Source organism: Suricata suricatta, chromosome 5 (genome assembly GCF_006229205.1).
Source record: "Suricata suricatta isolate VVHF042 chromosome 5, meerkat_22Aug2017_6uvM2_HiC, whole genome shotgun sequence".
In the NCBI taxonomy this organism is placed as follows: Eukaryota; Metazoa; Chordata; class Mammalia; order Carnivora; family Herpestidae; genus Suricata; species Suricata suricatta.
Genome location: NC_043704.1, coordinates 82,783,679 through 82,789,366, shown reverse-complemented (window position 1 = coordinate 82,789,366; position 5,688 = coordinate 82,783,679). Strand labels below are relative to the sequence as shown.

Sequence of the window (5,688 nt, the reverse complement as noted above, 5' to 3'; positions counted from 1 at the left end):
AAGCAAATGCTAAAAAGGTATTATATTTACAGTATTTATAAACTTCCTAAACATTGCTATTAGAGAATCTAAACCATTTTCCTTTCTTTAACCAGGGACTACTTAGGCCAATCAGAGTAATGGGGAACAAATTCTGTCCTCAAGATCATAATAGAAGGAGGTGTCACAGTCATTTCTGTCAGTGAAGTATTTATCTACTGCTTTCAATTCCTCCCTGATATCCTTAGCCCCTCTTCTACATTTTTTTCCTAGTCTTACAAAAACAAGTTATCTTGGGGCATCAGGGTGGCTCAGTTGGTTAAGCCTCTGACTTCGCTCAGGTCATGATCTCACTGTTCGTGAGTTCAAGTCCTGCGTTAGGTTCTGTGCTGACAGCTCAGAGCCTGGAGCCTGCTTTGGATTCTGTGTCTCCCTTTCTCTCTGCCCCTTCCACACTTGCATTTTCTCTCTTGCTCTCTGTCTCAAAAATAAACATTAAAAATTTTTAAAAAACCAAAAATAAGTTGTCTGTTCTCATGTTTATGTGATATAGGCCAAAAACATAATTTTAAATCTACCTAGCAGTCAGGAACTAGGTCTACAACATGCATGAGTTCTACAGTTGAAAATAAACCATAGAATATCTTTATTTATTTATTTATTTTATTTTTTAAAGTTTATTTATTTATTTTGAGAGAGAGCGAGAGAGTGAGCAGGGGAGAGGCAGAGAGAGGAGTGAGAAAGAATCCCAAGCAGACTCTGCACAATCGGCATGGAGGCCAACATGGGGCTCAAACTCATGAACCCATGAGATCATGACCTGAGCTGTAACCAAGAGTTGGGCTCTTGACCGATTGAGCCACCCAGGCGCCCCAAACCTGGAGTGCCTTTACCAGAAAAAAATCTTTCTGTTAAAAAAAGTCTTTCAAGGGGTGCCTGGGTGGCTCAGTCGATTGAGCGTCCCACTTCAGCTCAGGTCATGATCTCACGGTTCATGAATTCAAGCCCCGCATCAGGCTTTGCTGACAGCTCAGCGCCTAGAGCCTGCTTCAGATTCTGTGTCTCCTTCTCCTTCTGCCCCTCCCCTACTCATGCTCTGTTTGTCTCAATAGTAAATAAATGTAAAAAAAAAAAAAAAGAAAGAAAAGAAAAGTCTTTCAAGTGAGAGTGTGGCTTCAGGAATAAAGATCCTGAAGAAATGAAGGAGAAAAAGAAAGAGATATGAGCTTTTCCAGATACATCATGTGACTCTGCTGACATGGCAGTCTGATCACTTTTGTATTTACTACCTTTATCTAGATAAAACTTCCTGTCATTATATTTCTTTGGAACCAACATTTTCCCCTCTTATTTTATCCAGAGATGCTTATTTTTTTTTAATGCTTATTTATTTTTGAGAAAGAGAGTATGTGAGCTGGGGAGGGATGAGGGTGTGGGGTGTGGGACCTAGGATCCAAAGCAGGCTCCACAGGGACAACGGTGAGTCCGATGAGGGGCTTGAACTCATGATGACCTGAGCAGATCATGACCTGAGCAGAAATCAGACGCTCAACTGACTAAACCACCCTGGTGCCCTGCAATGCTTATTTCATTGCTTACTTTTTCTGAAAGGAATGATGATGCCTTTGATATTTGCTCCATTTTTAGAAGAATTCAATTTGTAATTTATATTTTGTTTGCTGGATTTTGTATGAGTTCATTTATTATAAATCTTGAACCTATGTTAGGTACTTTACTTTGAGATGTGGTTAAACGTAACTTTACATTTTTAAACATTACTAGTTAAAATAAAACACTTTATTTGTGCAAAATGGGAAAACGAAAGCTATTAAATCATACCAGGAAGCCCAAAAGATACACTTTGAAATGCATCTCATATTTCTAATAATTCCTATGTGAATTATTTACCTTGTCATCAATAGGAACAATTTACATTTTGTGTTGTGCAAACTGGTTAATGGGAAAGTTCTCAGAAAATCTAGAGAAAGTAAGGATGTGCAAAAAGCCAGGTCAAAGCAGCTTGGAAGGAAATAGCCCAGATCTATGAGATAGTATCTCTTACATAGAAAGCAGTAAACAAGTATCTTTTTGCTGTTGAGTACTTTGTAATACCAGGTGATTGTATAGCTATTCAAATCCAGGATTTTCAGTTTTACCTTAGGTGAAAGCAGGGAAGACGTTTTGTCAGTCAAGGAACCAGCTATGAGAAAAAGAGGCAGAAATAGCATAAGAAGACAAACCCTTCTTAACTCACTGAATCTACTATCCCTAAATTTATCAGATACAGACACAAGATAACAAAGACCTGTATGATTTGTATGATTATTAGATACAGAAAGCTCAGTGTCTTTTCACTTTTCTTACTTGTCCCTTTTAGCCAAAAGGAAATTCTTAGTTCTTGCAGTGTGTTATTTTGTTTGCATTCTGTTGCATCATTTTTGCTCTCATTTAAAGATCGGGAGAACAAAAATGTAAAAGAATAGAAAAGGCATAAAGTTCAAGGTTTTTGTTGTTGTTGATTCCAGTCCTTATATCACAAGTAATAAATAGTTTGTGAATTTTTTGAATCTGAACTGCAATAAGAATTTAAATTAAGTAAGCAGATTTGAAGATAAATTCTTGATTTGGGAAGCTTTAACTTCGTAAAGCATTAAGATTAAAACAAGTTATATTCCATCTCATATTTGTTTCTGTTTATCATAATTGAATGGTTATCACTTGTGATATTACATGGTTTGAACTTTTTTCAGTTCAACAATAAAAAATCGGCATTCAGGCACAGTAGTGATCTCTCATCTGTGGGAGAGAGGTTTCTGTGTATTGAACCATCGCTGAGATAACTTCAAATTAAAACCATATTCGAGATATGTGCTACTGTACATGCTACCGTCAATTGGAAGTGATTATATGAATTATAAGGGAACTTTTTTCAATTTTAACCCATATATATGAACATGTGTTCGTGGATGGCACACACATGGATGGGCAGCGGGAACCCAAGAAGTTGAATGACCTGCAGGGAGGCAAACATGAACTCTCTAGTCAGGAAGATCTCAAAAGTGACAGAAGAAACCTCTCCCCCACCTTTTTTTGTTGTTGTTCTTCATAATGCATTTTAAAACTGATAATAAAATATTTTAAACCTATTGTAATCTTATTGATTTAGGTATTAGAATTAACAAAATGAAGATTTTATTCTTAGGCAAATCTGTTACCTAAAACCTCCAAAGCATATTGAGATTTCAGTTCAAAATCTAGCTTTCTTGGACTTTAACATATGTATATATAGACAAATATTCTCTCAAATTTAAGAAAAGCTGATTTTACTGACTAAATATCTGGTACTTGACATTGCTTCAAAAACATTCTCTCAGGTTAATCTTTTTACTGTTTATTTAAATAGGCCTTCTACATCAGTTTCCATGGCTCTGTTTCATTACATTACAAACATTGTTGCACAGTTAGAAAATAAATTGCATGTATATTTGAAGACTTAAAATTTTCTGTTGTGTTTTTTTTAACTTAGAAGTGAGGGTAAAGTTTATCCCAATTAGTCTTTCACTTACTTTGTAAATAAATAGCTCTTGCTTATTTGGGAAAATCTGTCTTGATCCTGTATATAAAGCCCTAAGGCTGTAAACCAACTTTTTTGTTAATTAACCTCATAGGATTGTTAGGGGGATTAAATTAAATCTGTATGAAGAATTTAGAAAGTCCCAGCCACATGGCAAGCAGTTAAAAAAGAAAGATTAGTGTTCTGTTTTGTTTTTTATGGGTTTTGTTTTGTTTTGTTTTGTTTTTTGAGAGACAGAGAGAGTGCGAGCAGGGAAGGTCAGAGAGAGAGGGAGATACAGACTCTGAGGCAGGCTCCAGGCTCTGAGCTAGCTGTCAGCACAGAGCCCAACGCGGGGCTCGAACCCACGAACCGTGAGATCATGATCTGAGCCAAGGTCAGACACTCAACCAACTGAGCCACCCAGGCACCCCTCTGTTTTGTTTTTTAATGCATATAAGGAAATACAACTCCCCTGGTATTCTCAAACCAGGTAATAGACAATTAATACACTGATTTGGCTCTTAATTGTTCCTGATACATTTCCAAAAATTTACTCAGTTTTTGCCAGAATTCTAAGAGGGGACCAAAATGGCCCTTCTCCAGCTGTTTTATCACTTTTTTTTTTCATTTTTAATGTTTTTTATTTATTTTTGAGAGACAGAAAGAGCACAAGCAGGGGAGGGTCAGAGAGAGAGAGAACACACACAGAATCGAAGACAGGCTCTAGGCTCTGAGCTAGCTGTCAGCACAAAGCCCAACATGGAACTTGAACCCACGAACTATGGGGTCATGACCTGAGCCGAAGTCAGACACTTAACCGACTGAGCAACCCAGATGCCCCCATCTTAAGATTTTTAAAATCCACACAAGCACAGCAGGAATTTCCCTATCCCCTTACTGCCTCTGAATCCCCGCCTCCTGATTCCAAATGAAAATAGTAACTCGCATCTTTATTCCATTTGACTGATAAAATTGCTTGACTTTTTTCTGACTTTACCTGCAAAATTGGGAAATGAAAAGAGAAATGGAAGAAAAAAGATTCCATACATGCAAACATGTAGGTGTCCTTCAAATGTTGTTACAACTAGGTACTTGTTTCTAACAATTAGAATAGCCTGGACTACATCTGCCCAGGGAAAACTCTATCATCTGGACTTTAGGAAGATTACATGCTAATTTATATGAAGAGGTAAAAAACATTTAGGAACTTAAGTGGGAACTGTGCTGTCTATATCAGTGTGCCATCATACCACCTATGCTACCTTATTATTTATCTCTGTGTGAATATGTGTTGTCTCAACTATATTTAAAATAAAAACCTCAACAGCAATATCTAGCAATACCTTAGATCTCTGAAGACCATAGGTGTAGCACAGTATCCTGACAATGGTAGGCAAACAATAAGTATTTGTTGATAATAAACATGGAAGTGACAGAAATAAACTCAGCAGTGAATTGGTGAAAGTTGGAAGCATCTATTGAATATTGTATCTACAATATCTGGGTCATTAGAGTGATGGAGGAAAGAAAGCAAATAAGATAAATATGAATATGAAAAAGAATATAGTGGAATGAGTTGCTTCTTGGTTTTGATATTTCATATTTTCTTGTTTATGTCACATGATTTTAAAATGGAGCACAATTTAATATGTGATAGGATATACAAAATACAGTCTTAAATGAAGATTGTTAAATCTCAAGTCTTAACTTTATTTGTGGCTTGTGCATATAGGATGGCATTTCATTTGGGGGGTTATCTTTGATGTTGTTAAGCCTTCTTTATGAGGCCATAGTTCGGTCTGGATGTCTGCCTATTGTAATTTTTCAGAAAGAGTCTGGACCTTCAGAAGGAATTCTGTATGATGGGGTGCCTGGGTGGCTCATTAGGTTAAGTGTCCACCTCTTGATTTCGGTTCAGGTCATCATACCACGGTCAAGGTATAGAGTCCCGCATCAGGCTTCATGCTGAGCATGGAGCCTGCTTAGGATTCTTTCTCTCTTAGGAATCTCTCCCCCCTTCCCCTCCCCCTCCCGTCCCCTCTCTCCTCCTCCCTCCCTGCCTCTCCCTCTCCCTCTCTCTCTCTCTGTCTCTCTCCCTCCCTCTGCCTCCACCACTTGCATGTGCTTTCTCTCAAAAAAAAAAAAAAAAAAAA

The 5,688-nt window shown here is 37.4% G+C and overlaps 1 protein-coding gene across 2 annotated transcripts in view; it reads left to right on the top strand.

Annotated features, from left to right (window-relative positions):
• KLHL24 (kelch like family member 24) overlaps nucleotides 1-5,688 on the top strand; it is a 40,858-nt gene that overhangs the window by 8,753 nt on the left and 26,417 nt on the right. The window lies entirely within an intron of this gene.